This window comes from Palaemon carinicauda, chromosome 22 (assembly GCF_036898095.1).
Source record: "Palaemon carinicauda isolate YSFRI2023 chromosome 22, ASM3689809v2, whole genome shotgun sequence".
Lineage (NCBI taxonomy): Eukaryota > Metazoa > Arthropoda > Malacostraca > Decapoda > Palaemonidae > Palaemon > Palaemon carinicauda.
In genome coordinates, this window is record NC_090746.1 from 107483559 (window position 1) to 107495139 (window position 11581).

General features: G+C 46.7%; 1 long non-coding RNA gene across 1 annotated transcript in view; it reads right to left on the minus strand.

Moving 5' to 3' along the window:
* The window catches only part of LOC137616227 (uncharacterized), a 36772-nt gene that overhangs the window by 23553 nt on the left and 1638 nt on the right, over positions 1 to 11581 (minus strand). The gene's annotated exons all lie outside the window — the stretch shown is intronic.

Consider the following 11581-nt stretch of genomic DNA (forward strand, 5'->3'; position numbering starts at 1 on the left):
AGTAATTTGTGTTAGTTTCTAACTATACAAACCCTAGTCCTTTACATAGGGAAATGATAAAAGCAAATCTGGAATACTACAATTAAGTATTATAAGAATTATAACGAAGTGTCAACAACTGACTGGTAGTTACCTCCCGGTAGTGGGGAAACACCACCCCACACCCCTCTAGCCTCACTGACAAACCAATGGAGAGACACTGTACGAAGATAGCTGTTTGGTGCCAGACACTGTAAAGCAGTCAGGTATCCAAACAACTTGAACCACCGATGGGAGGGTAGCGAGTCATGTATTAAGGGTAGTGTTGCCTTCTTAGTCTCTCCTCTCTGCTTTCGGATGGAAAGACTTTGCATAGATGGGTGTCTATTACCATCAAGAGGTATACCAGTTTCTGAGTTGGTAGCAGAGAGGACTTCTCTCAATTTATCCCGATCCCCAGATCACGACAAAACTCAATTAGTCTGTTTCAGGTTGCAAGAAACTGCACCATCTGCAAAAATCGGCCAATCGTCTAAATAACTAAGAAGACAAATGACATTCTTCTGAGTCCAGGTTGACACTCAGAAGGGCTTGTATAAGGATGTAACATTACTGGATATCAAATGAATGGAGAGAGAAAGAGATGAACAGGACATGGTAGCCCGCACGGAGGATGTAGACCGATCAAGGTTCGGCCCCATGCCTCGTCCACCTCTGCTGTTTGCTCAGCAGGCATCCTCCTACCTGTGGACATGTAGGAGGAATGCACCCCTGGTGGGAGTAGCCATGTCTGCCTCCTCTTCCTCCTTTGCCTCTTCTGCCTTGAAGTCCTTTTTGCAGAAAGGGTTGCCTGGGACCCTGCTTCCTAAAAGCTGGCTGCTTGGGGGCATTAGACACCATCATATGACCCTGTCAATTTACCAGGAGGTGATCTCTGGGTTAGGTGGTACCAAAGAATAAGGGCATGATACCATCGCCCTTTCGAGAAGGGAGTCATAATTCACTTTCCTCCAGCGCTTAGCAACAGCATTGGTGTCATCCTTGTTTAAGAGGGGAAGATCCTCCATCGGCGAGTTGTGAAGCTTGAGCGCTTCCCTCCTTGGTGCCTGCCTTTGGAATCTTGAAACGGAGTCAGGCTGTTTCAAGATCCAGTTGTACCACTGGTTGACAATGTTGTGAATTAAAAACTACATTGCGCTAGCGTCAGAAAGCAAAAAGGATGACATTGCTTCCCGTCTCTGCTTAGTAGAGAAATCTTCATTACGGAAGAGATATTTACTGAAGTGAGCCAGTAGACTAACCATGAGATGGCTTGCAACGAACACTTTACAATCCGTTCTATGTTTGCAGCTTCTGCTGCAGAAAAGAGATCAGTAAAGCTGCTAGTTTCTCGAGGGTGATATTCTTGTCAACAGCAGTATAGCCAGGTCCAATAGCATAGGAGAGGGATCATCATCTATTATTTCGTAATGCCTATGTCATATATACAGCGGAGGAACCAAATGAGTTCCCAGCTCTGAGGGCTTGGGATACTCCTGCTACTTGGGATGGTCAAGGACTGTTTCCTTTCCCTCAGGGCTTACATGAGAAATGTCACCCAAGGAATTAATCTTCTTTATGCAAGCTAACGCCTGATTAAATACATGATCCGTCTCCTCCTACTCCAGATGAGAGATCTTAGGTCGGGCTGGCGTTGGCAAGTCAATTGACTGATCAGAACCGTCATCCACTCCCAAGCCTAAACCCATAGGAGCTTGAGGTGGGTCAAGGTAGTCAGGAATGTCCCTAGCAGGGACTACTCCTGTCTTGCTATGGTTGGTACTGAACCAAGAACCTCATTCTGAGGATATGGAACCTTAAGTCTCGAGACCCAGTGTTGTATACCTATTCGGCAAAGTCCATTTCAGCGAACTTGTTTGAGAGATTCTATTTAAACGATGGTTATTTTCAGCAGAACAATTTGAACGATGGGTATTTTAAGCGATGAGTAGCTTGTGACTCTAAAAGTGATAAGATAGATAATCTTGGTAATTGGTGGTAAACTAAAATGGGGTATTTTAAAATCAATAAATTAGCTATAGTGAGGTTGTGTGATTAATTGGCTTTTAATTTGACATTAAGTACTTGTAAATTCACCCATCATGGAAATCATTTATCAGAGCATGGACGAGAAAACGTACAGTAAGTTATATATAATGGATTTATATATGGAAAAAATAAAGCAACTGTAAGCATTATTACATGGTGATGTAAAGTAGTGGCAGATCTTGTGTGTGCATGGGCGGCCAAAGCAGTGCGAGGCAGGAACTCAATAAGTGCAACCAAAGTTGCGAGTAGACCTTCGCCAGCGAGAAAAGCTCGCCCACCCACCTCGCTAATGCTCGGAGGTTGGGTGTGCAACACTGTACAAGGCTCTGTCACTATCTTAGGGTCTACTCAGCCGCATGCCTGAGCAACGAGGGATCCAGCAAAATCCCTCATCAACGCTCCCACAGGAGGTTGAAGAGTTGCCGTATGTGCCCTGCAGAGGAGACGTAAGCTCGTATGGTGGCGATTAAGGCAAGGGCATTTTCCCCATTCACTGGTGAACAGCGGCAAGCAGGCTCTTCCTTTACGGAAAAGAAGCCGAAGGTGCATGACACAAAGAACTTATCCTCACAAAATGTCAAGCATCTTGTTGTGTCTTCCAAACTCAACGGCGAGGGGCAGGAAACATGAAAAGTCTCCGTACCGCCTCATTGTCTCTATCCGAAGAGCAATGTTCCAAGGAGCTGGAACGAGGCCTGGTAGAATCCAGTACTCATTTCCTCAACCCTGAAGGGGGAGACCACTCAGGTGAGGAGGCCCTCACTAGCCAATGAGAAAGGTGCTCAACACTGGGCAGTGAAGCTAAGGGCTTCATGCACTACAGGACCTCAGCATGCTGAGTAAACTCGGTTTGAGGGTGCGCAATGCAATTGGCAAGCTTTGAAGGATGGGGGTAGTCAGCTTTTGGGTTTGTTTCGAAAGGGTCACCCATCACGTCACTCCGAGTGGTGCCAGGCTGCAACTGCTCTTATTCATGAACGATGGGTAATAGAGCAAAAGCAGGAAGTGCTGCAGCTAGGGACATGAGAAGATGTAAAGGGTTATCCACCCCAGAGTCTCAGAGGGGATGATAGACGTCAACCCCTGGGGAGGCAGCTGTGCCCTAACGGAAGCACCTTGAACAATTGTTCCTTAGTGGGTGAACACGAGATTCCCAAGGAAGACCAGAGCTGACGCATAGCGTTAACAGACAGAGATTCCCCTCCGGCCGAGGGTACCATCGCTTCTGTAGGAAGCAGTAGGGCACTCAGCAACAGAAGGCTGTCCAGAGGTCAGTTGGCCTCCACTCTTTCTGGATCGTCTTCCAGGGGAGACCTAACAAGTAGAGTCAAGTGTGTGTGTGTGTGTGGGGGGGGGGGGGGGGGGAGGGACGTGATACCAGAGTAAGAAGTCGGGTCTTATTTGCCTTCAAGGAAGACCTCGAAGGCAAAGAATCCCTTTTGGATTTTTTCTGGCACCTACCAAACTGCACCCACTGGTTTGCTGGCCACTCCCTACACTCACTACAAGGAGATCCCTGTGAACAGGCATGATGTCTGCATGTTGGGCCAAGGGCATGGAGATCTGTCTCCATGGCCAACATAAAGGTACTACGCACTCCACCGAGCCAATAGCAAAAGTGAGGTCATATCGCTGCTGAGTGTGAGAGCGGGATGGCTGGTCTACCCCAGCTACCACCCCCCCCCCTGCAGTGGGGTTGTTTACATTTGCCAAAGTAATATTTTCATATAATAAAAATGATATTTTGATTATAAAATAAATTTTTGAATATACTTACCTGGTGAATATATAATAGCTGACGTCTCGGACGGCTCGACAGATACCAAAAACTCGCGAGCGATCGCCGTGAAGGTTGCGGGTGTGACCACCAGCGCCGACTATCGGCCAGATACCGCATATACTTGTCAAGTTCTCCAGTTCTTCTCAGTCCGCTGGGTCTCTATCGGGGAGGAAGGGAGGGCCTTTAATTTATATATTCACCGGGTAAGTATATTAAAAAATTTATTTTATAATCAAAATATCATCTTTAAATATTAAACTTAGCCGGTGAATATATAATAGCTGATTCACACCCATGGTGGTGGGTAGAGACCAGTATTAATGCAATAAAGGCGTATATGCTCATGAGTTTTTGACAATTATATCATAAAAAAACCAATTAAATATAGGTACCTGGTAAGGAAGCTGACTCTGACGATTACTCTGCCTTATTAGTCTGCTTTCCTCACGAAGCCCAGCCATCCTCTCAGGATGCTGAAAGACTCCCAGGAGCTGTTATATCCAGGGCGACCACCCATACAACAGGACCTCATCAATACCCTTAATCTGGGCGCTCTCAAGAAACGACATTTGACCACCCGCCAAATCAAAAAGGATGCGAAAGACTTCCTAGTCTTCCGTACAACCCAAGACAAGATTAAAAACATTTCAAGAGAAGATTAAAAGGATATTGGAATTAAGGGAATGTAGTGGTAGAACCCTCACCCACTACTGCACTCGCTGCAACGAATGGACCCAGGGTGTAGCAGTCCTCATAAAGAGTCTGGACGTCTTTTAAGTAAAATGAAGCGAACACCGACTTGCTCCTCCAAAAGTTCGCGTCCATAATACTTCGCAGAGACCTGTTTTGCTTAAAAGCCACCGAAGTTGCTATCGCTCTTACTTCGTGCGTCTTGACCTTAAGTAAACAACGATCTTTCTCACTTAAATGAGAATGTGCCTCCCGGATTAAAAATCTAATAAAGTACGATAAAGCATTTTTAGACATGGGCAATGAGAGCTTCTTAACGGAGCACCATAAGGCCTCAGAACTACCTCGTAATGGTTTAGTACGAGCCAAATAAAACTTAAGAGCTCTAACTAGGCACAGTACTCTTTCAACCTCGTTGCCTACGATTTCTGACAGGCAAGGTATATCAAAAGATTTAGGCCAAGGACGAGAAGGCAGTTCATTCTTGGCCAAAAAAACAAGTTGAAGCGAACATGTGGCTTTATCTGTAGAGAAGCCGATGTTCTTACTAAAGGCATGGATCTCACTGACCCTTTTAGCCGAAGCCAAGTACACCAAAAAAAGCGTCTTGAGGGTGAGATCCTTCAGGGAGGCTGAATGCAATGGCTCAAACCTGTAGGACATTAGGAACCTTAGGACCACGTCTAAGTTCCAAGCAGGAGTTGACATACGACGCTCCTTAGAGGTCTCGAAGGACTTAAGGAGATCTTGGAGATCTTTATTATTTGACAGATCCAAGCCTCTATGTCTGAACACAGAAGCCAACATGCTCCTGTAGCCCTTAATAGTGGGAGCAGAGAGGGAGCGAACATTTCTCAGATGTAGGAGAAAGTCTGCAATTTGGGCTACAGAGGTACTGGAAGAGGAAATAGAGGATGACTTGCACCACTCTCTAAAGACCTCCCACTTCGACTGGTAGACCTTGATAGTAGATGATCTCCTAGCCCTCGCGATCGCTCTGGCTGCCTCCTTCGAAAATCCTCGAGCTCTTGAGAGTCTTTCGATAGTCTGAAGGCAGTCAGACGAAGCGCGGGGAGGCTTTGATGAAGACTCCTTACGTGGGGCTGCTGTAAGAGATCCATCCTTAAAGGTAGACTCCTTGGAACGTCTACCAGCCATTGAAGTACCTCTGTGAACCACTCTCTCGCGGGCCAGAGGGGAGCAACCAACGTCAACCTTGTCCCTCCGTGAGAGGCGAACTTCTGCAGAACCCTGTTGATGATCTTGAACGGCGGGAATGCGTAAGCGTCCATGTGAGACCAGTCCAGCAGAAAGGCATCTATGTGGGCCGCCTCTGGATCTGGGACTGGAGAGCAATAGGTCGGGAGCCTTTTGGTCAATGAGGTCGCAAAGAGGTCTATGGTGGGCTGACCCCAAGTCATCCAAAGACTCTTGCACACGTCCTTGTGGAGGGTCCATTCTGTGGGGATCACCTGACCTCTCCGACTGAGACAGTCCGCCAAGACGTTCAATTTCCCCTGGACGAACCTTGTCAACAGTGAGATGCCTCGATCTTTTGACCAGATGAGGAGGTCCCTTGCGATGACAAACAGTGTGTGGGAGTGAGTGCCTCCTTGCTTGGAGATGTACGCCAAGGCTGTGGGGTTGTCCGCATTCACTTCTACCACTTTGTTTCGGAGAAGACTCTCAAAACTCGTCAAGGCCAAGTGAACAGCCAACAGCTCCTTGCAGTTGATGTGAAGGCTCCTCTGATCCGACGTCCAAAGACCCGAACATTCCAGACCATCCAGAGTCGCTCCCCAACCCAAATCCGACGCGTCTGAAAATGACACGTGGTTTGGGTTCTTGACCGCCAGGGACAGACCCTCTCGAAGACCTATGTTGCTGTCCCACCTGTTCAGGCACGTCTTTACTGGTTCGAAGATCGGGATTGAGACAGCTTCCAAAGTCTTGTTCTTGTCCCAATGGGAGTCTAGATGGAACTGGAGAGGGCGAAGGTGAAGTCTCCCTAGAGAGATAAATTGTTCCAGGGATAACAGCGTCCCTAGGAGGCTCATCCAACTTCTCACTGAGCAACGGTCTTTTCTCAGCATGAGGCGGACTTTGAGCAAGGCTTGATCTATCCTGGTGGCAGACGGAAAAGCCCGAAAAGCTAGACTGTGAATCTCCATCCCCAAATAGAGAATCGTTTGGGAGGGAGTCAGCTGAGACTTCTCTAAGTTCACCAACAGTCCCAACTCCTTTGCAAGATCCAACGTCCATTGAAGGTCCTGCAGACAGCGATGACGGGACGACGCTCTGAGCAGCCAGTCGTCCAGGTACAGGGAGGCTCGAATCCCCGATAAATGAAGAAATTTTGCCACATTTCTCATGAGCCTCGTAAAAACAAGAGGAGCAGGGCTGAGGCCGAAGCACAGTGCTCGGAATTGGTACACTACATTCCTGTATACAAACCTCAGATACAGTTGAGAATCCGGGTGTATAGGAATGTGGAAGTACGCATCCTGCAGGTCGAGAGAGACCATCCAGTCTCCCTCTCTGACCGCTGCTAGGACGGACTTCGTGGTCTCCATTGTAAATTTTGTTTTGACAACAAAAACGTTGAGCACACTGACATCCAGCACCGGCCTCCAACCTCCTGTATGCTTTGGGACTAGGAAGAGACGGTTGTAAAATCCCGGTGATTGAAGGTCCGAGACTTTCACCACCGCTCCTTCTCTAGCAACTGAGACACCTGCAGTTGTAGTGCCTGTCTCCTTGACTCCTCTCAATACCTGGGAGAGAGGTCTATAGGAACTTTTACCAGAGGAGGTCTCCGTACAAAAGGTATTTTGTACCCCTCCTTTAGCAACAAAACAGACTCTCGGTCTGCACCCCTCTTCTCCCAGGCTTGCCAGAAGTTGTTCAGTCTGGCCCCTACCGCTGTCTGAGGACGTGGGCAGTCAGACTCTGCCACGGGAGGACTTGGATCCTCTCCTCTTGCCTCTTTTACTGTCGGCACGAGCGCCTCCCTTACTGGGGGCTCTGCCACGAAAGGGCGGGATAAACCTAGTTGCTGGAGTATCGAGCTTGGGTCTTACGACATAAGACGATGAAGGAGCAGCCTTGCGTGCCGACGTAGCCATCAGGTCGTGGGTATCCTTCTGCACCAGAGAAGCCGCAATATCCTTAATCAACTGCTGAGGAAACAAGGCAGAAGACAACGGGGCAAAGAGAAGCTCTGACCTTTGGCAGGAAGTTACTCCTGCCGAAAGGAACGAGCAAAGAGTCTCCCTCTTCTTAAGGACTCCTGCCGTAAAGGTAGTGGCGAGCTCATTAGAGCCATCACGGATAGCTTTGTCCATGCAGGACATAATAAGCACGGATACATCACGGTCGGCCGAAGAGATCTTCCTGCTCAAGGCTCCCAGCGACCAATCCAAGAAGTTAAAAACTTCGAAGGCCCTGTAAACCCCTTTGAGGAGATGATCAAGGTCCGAAGAGGACCAGTAAACTTTAGAGCGTCTCATGGCCAGGCGACAGGGAGAGTCTACGAGGCTTGAGAAGTCTCCCTGGGCAGAGGCAGGAACTCCCAAGCCGAGAACTTCTCCAGTGTCATACCAGACGCTTGCTCTAGAAGCCAGTTTAAAAGGGGGGAAAGCAAAGGCTGTCTTCCTCAAACTCCTCCTGGTAATCAACCAATCGCCTAGTAAACGCAAAGCTCTCTTAGAAGAGCGAGAGAGCACTAGCTTAGTAAACGACGGCGTCGAAGTAGCTAGGCCTAGCGTAAACTCTGACGGAGGTGAACGAGGAGCAGCAGTTACAAAATGGTCAGGAAACAGTTCCCTAGAAATCAGCATGATCTTTTTAAAATCCAGAGAGGGCTGAGCAGCTTTAGGCTCCTCTCCGTCCGACAAAGTCCCCAAAGGAATATCAGTTGGAAGGGGATCAGCGACTTCCTCATCCGACGGAACTTCGTCCGACAACTGCCGAGTCTCATGAAAAGGAGAGATCTGCCGAGGAGGCAACGCTTGACAGGCAATGTCAACAAGCAAAGGAGCAGCAGTAGCAGAAGAGGAAGCGACGTCATGCCGCTGCTGAAAGGACTGAAATCCCTGTGACTGACCAACAACAACAGCTGAAGTTGATTGACGCTCGACGTCACGTCGGAACTTCATTGACTGCAGAGTCTGAGCAGGCAAAACAACCTCCGACTGCGGTGACTGACGCTCAACGTCACGTCGAGGCAACGGAGCCGGTCGGCGAACGTCAGTGCGGGGCTGCGGCGGCAACAGCTGAACGTCAGTACGAGACTGCAGCAAGGGGGGATCCATGTCACGTGACTGACGTGAAAGACTACTAACATCGCGTTTCAAAGTACTAGAAACGTCAGCACTAATGTCAAACGGACGAGTGAAAACTCGTTTGGGCGGCTGACGGCCAGAGTCATGTTCAGCGCACTGGCGACTCGAAAGCAAAGGATCATCGCGAACCTGCTCAAAGTCATACTCTTCCATAAGGGAGGCAAGCTTAGACTGCATGTCCCGCAGGACAACCCACTTCGGATCAACGGGAGTCGGAACGGGCCGTGACGTCGGTAACGTCTGCGTTGGCAAAACATTGCCTCTACCGTGACCCTCGGACCCTGTGTTACGCTTGCGCTTAATAGGCGAACAGTCATCCGACGACTGCAAAATGTCAGAGCTGTCCCAATGGCTACAGCCAGGACACTGGACCTGTCCTGAAGGGACTGACTTTCGCTTCAAGGGTCTAGAAACCTTGCGCCAAGGTTTCTTGTGCGATAAGTCTTCGGAGGACGAGGAGAACATAGTCTCACCCGTCTTATGGTAAGGGCGATCTTGACGAGAAACGTCCGATACCAAAGAGGGAACGTTTGTACGTTGGTTAACGCCTCTCGTCCCCTTAAGTCCTACGACATTACTTCTCCCTGGTGCAGGGGAGCCTGAAAGAGGTCTCGGACTAGGGGAGCGACAAGCACGAACAGACGAACCCTCGGTCGCAACACTATAGACACTTTGCGCACTTATCCCTTTATCACTACGATTTTCTGTTTTACCACTCTGACACTTCAACAACTTAACATCTGACATGAGTTGGTTACGGTCCGATGCTAAGGACTCAACTTTTTCGCCAAAAGCTTGAATCGCTAGAAACATATCCCGCATGAACGGTTCATGAGTGCTAGTAGGGGGTTCAGGAACAACTACTACATGGGAAGGATTAGGTTCAGGGGCATGGGAGGAGGAAAATTCCAAAGATCTAGAGGAGCTTCTCCTCACCCTATCTCTCTCCAGCTTACGAGTATATTTGTCATACTCAAGCCAGTCGAATTCTGACAAGACCACGCACTCATCACACTGATCTCCTAATTGGCAGGATTTACCCCGGCAATTAGAACAAACGGTATGTGGGTCGATAGAGGCCTTGGGAAGACGTTTGTTGCAATCCCTCGCACACTTGCGATATTTAGGTTCAGGGATAGGAGAAGGGTCAGCCATATTGAACAATCAGAGAAAATCCAAGTCAAAACCAAAGTCATCAACAATAAACACCAGCCAAAAAAAAAGGGTTTCAAGAGTTTAATTGAAGAAGAAACACCCGTCACAGCGAAAGCCAATAAACAACCAAAGTAAAGTACTTCACCAAATAGGTCGAAAACTCAAGGTCATAAGCGAGCGGAACCAACTTGTCGACAAGACAGACAGAGAAGAACTGGAGAACTTGACAAGTATATGCGGTATCTGGCCGATAGTCGGCGCTGGTGGTCACACCCGCAACCTTCACGGCGATCGCTCGCGAGTTTTTGGTATCTGTCGAGCCGTCCGAGACGTCAGCTATGATATATTCACCGGCTAAGTTTAATATTTAAAAAGCAAATGGTTTGTAGGAAGTGTCGGAACAAACAACTTTTTTACTCCCCAACAGATGACATATGTCCATATCTGATTATAGCCTCTCAATGGTCTGGGTACATGCACCTGTATCAGGATCTACAAAATGTTTTCAATGATTAACAGAGGTGTACATGCCCATCACTAGCAAAATTTTTATTGACGCACCAATTTGAATTACTCACTCCAGTTTGATAAAAGTTTTTTTTTGGAGGGGAGCAAGAATATCAATATTCCTTCATTAATTCTCAAGGAAAATCCATAAGAAGTTACTAGTCTCCTGCTTCATGTCACCATACATATACATACCAGAAAAAGGTCTTTCTGTATTATATTTCTACCTCACAAACTTTGATTTATTCACTTGTATGTCAATGACAGCCTTCAAAAATGCTGTTATTCATGACCATATTTTTTTGTAACTTCCAAACAATACAACCTATAGCCATGCCTAGAAAATATTTAAAGGGGAGGATTCACTAGGCAGTTTTGCCTAACCTCTCTTTGAAGCCTTACCATGAAAGTTCTTTTAATTAGTACCTTCATTGCAACATGAAGTCTAAATACTTATGACTTTTATCCCGTCAGGTCTAAGAGCAGGTAAGGTTTGAATAGGAATATTATTAGTTGTGGTAAGGGCAAGTAATTATAAATTATGGGCAGGTAAAGTACACACCCACATCTTTTGGTAAATTTTTATTTACCATGATGTTTAAGTATCATACTATTACACTTCTAACTACAATCTGTGATATCTAATCAAACTGCTTAAATTAATATTATCAATACTTTTTATATCTATTCCACTCAACACCAAAAAAAGCCAGTACCAGACTCAGCAATCAAGTTACAAAAAAAAAAAAAAAAAAAAAAAAAAATGAATTAACTCTATGCCTATGAAGAATTTCTGTAAATACAACATAATCATAGTTTGTGTTTTCTTGAATCAGTTTATTGCCAATCTTCACTTTATGATATTAGTCTATTTACATTCTCATATCATATAAAATCTTGCTTACAAAATTGAACTGAGCAATGTATAAGGTAGGTTAGAGGTGTTTCTAACCAAAGTTAATTAAACCCAAGTTTCCTATGCCAGTTAATCTAAAGCTATTCTGTAATTCATCTTTGCCAAAAGCTATAGATAAGCTTG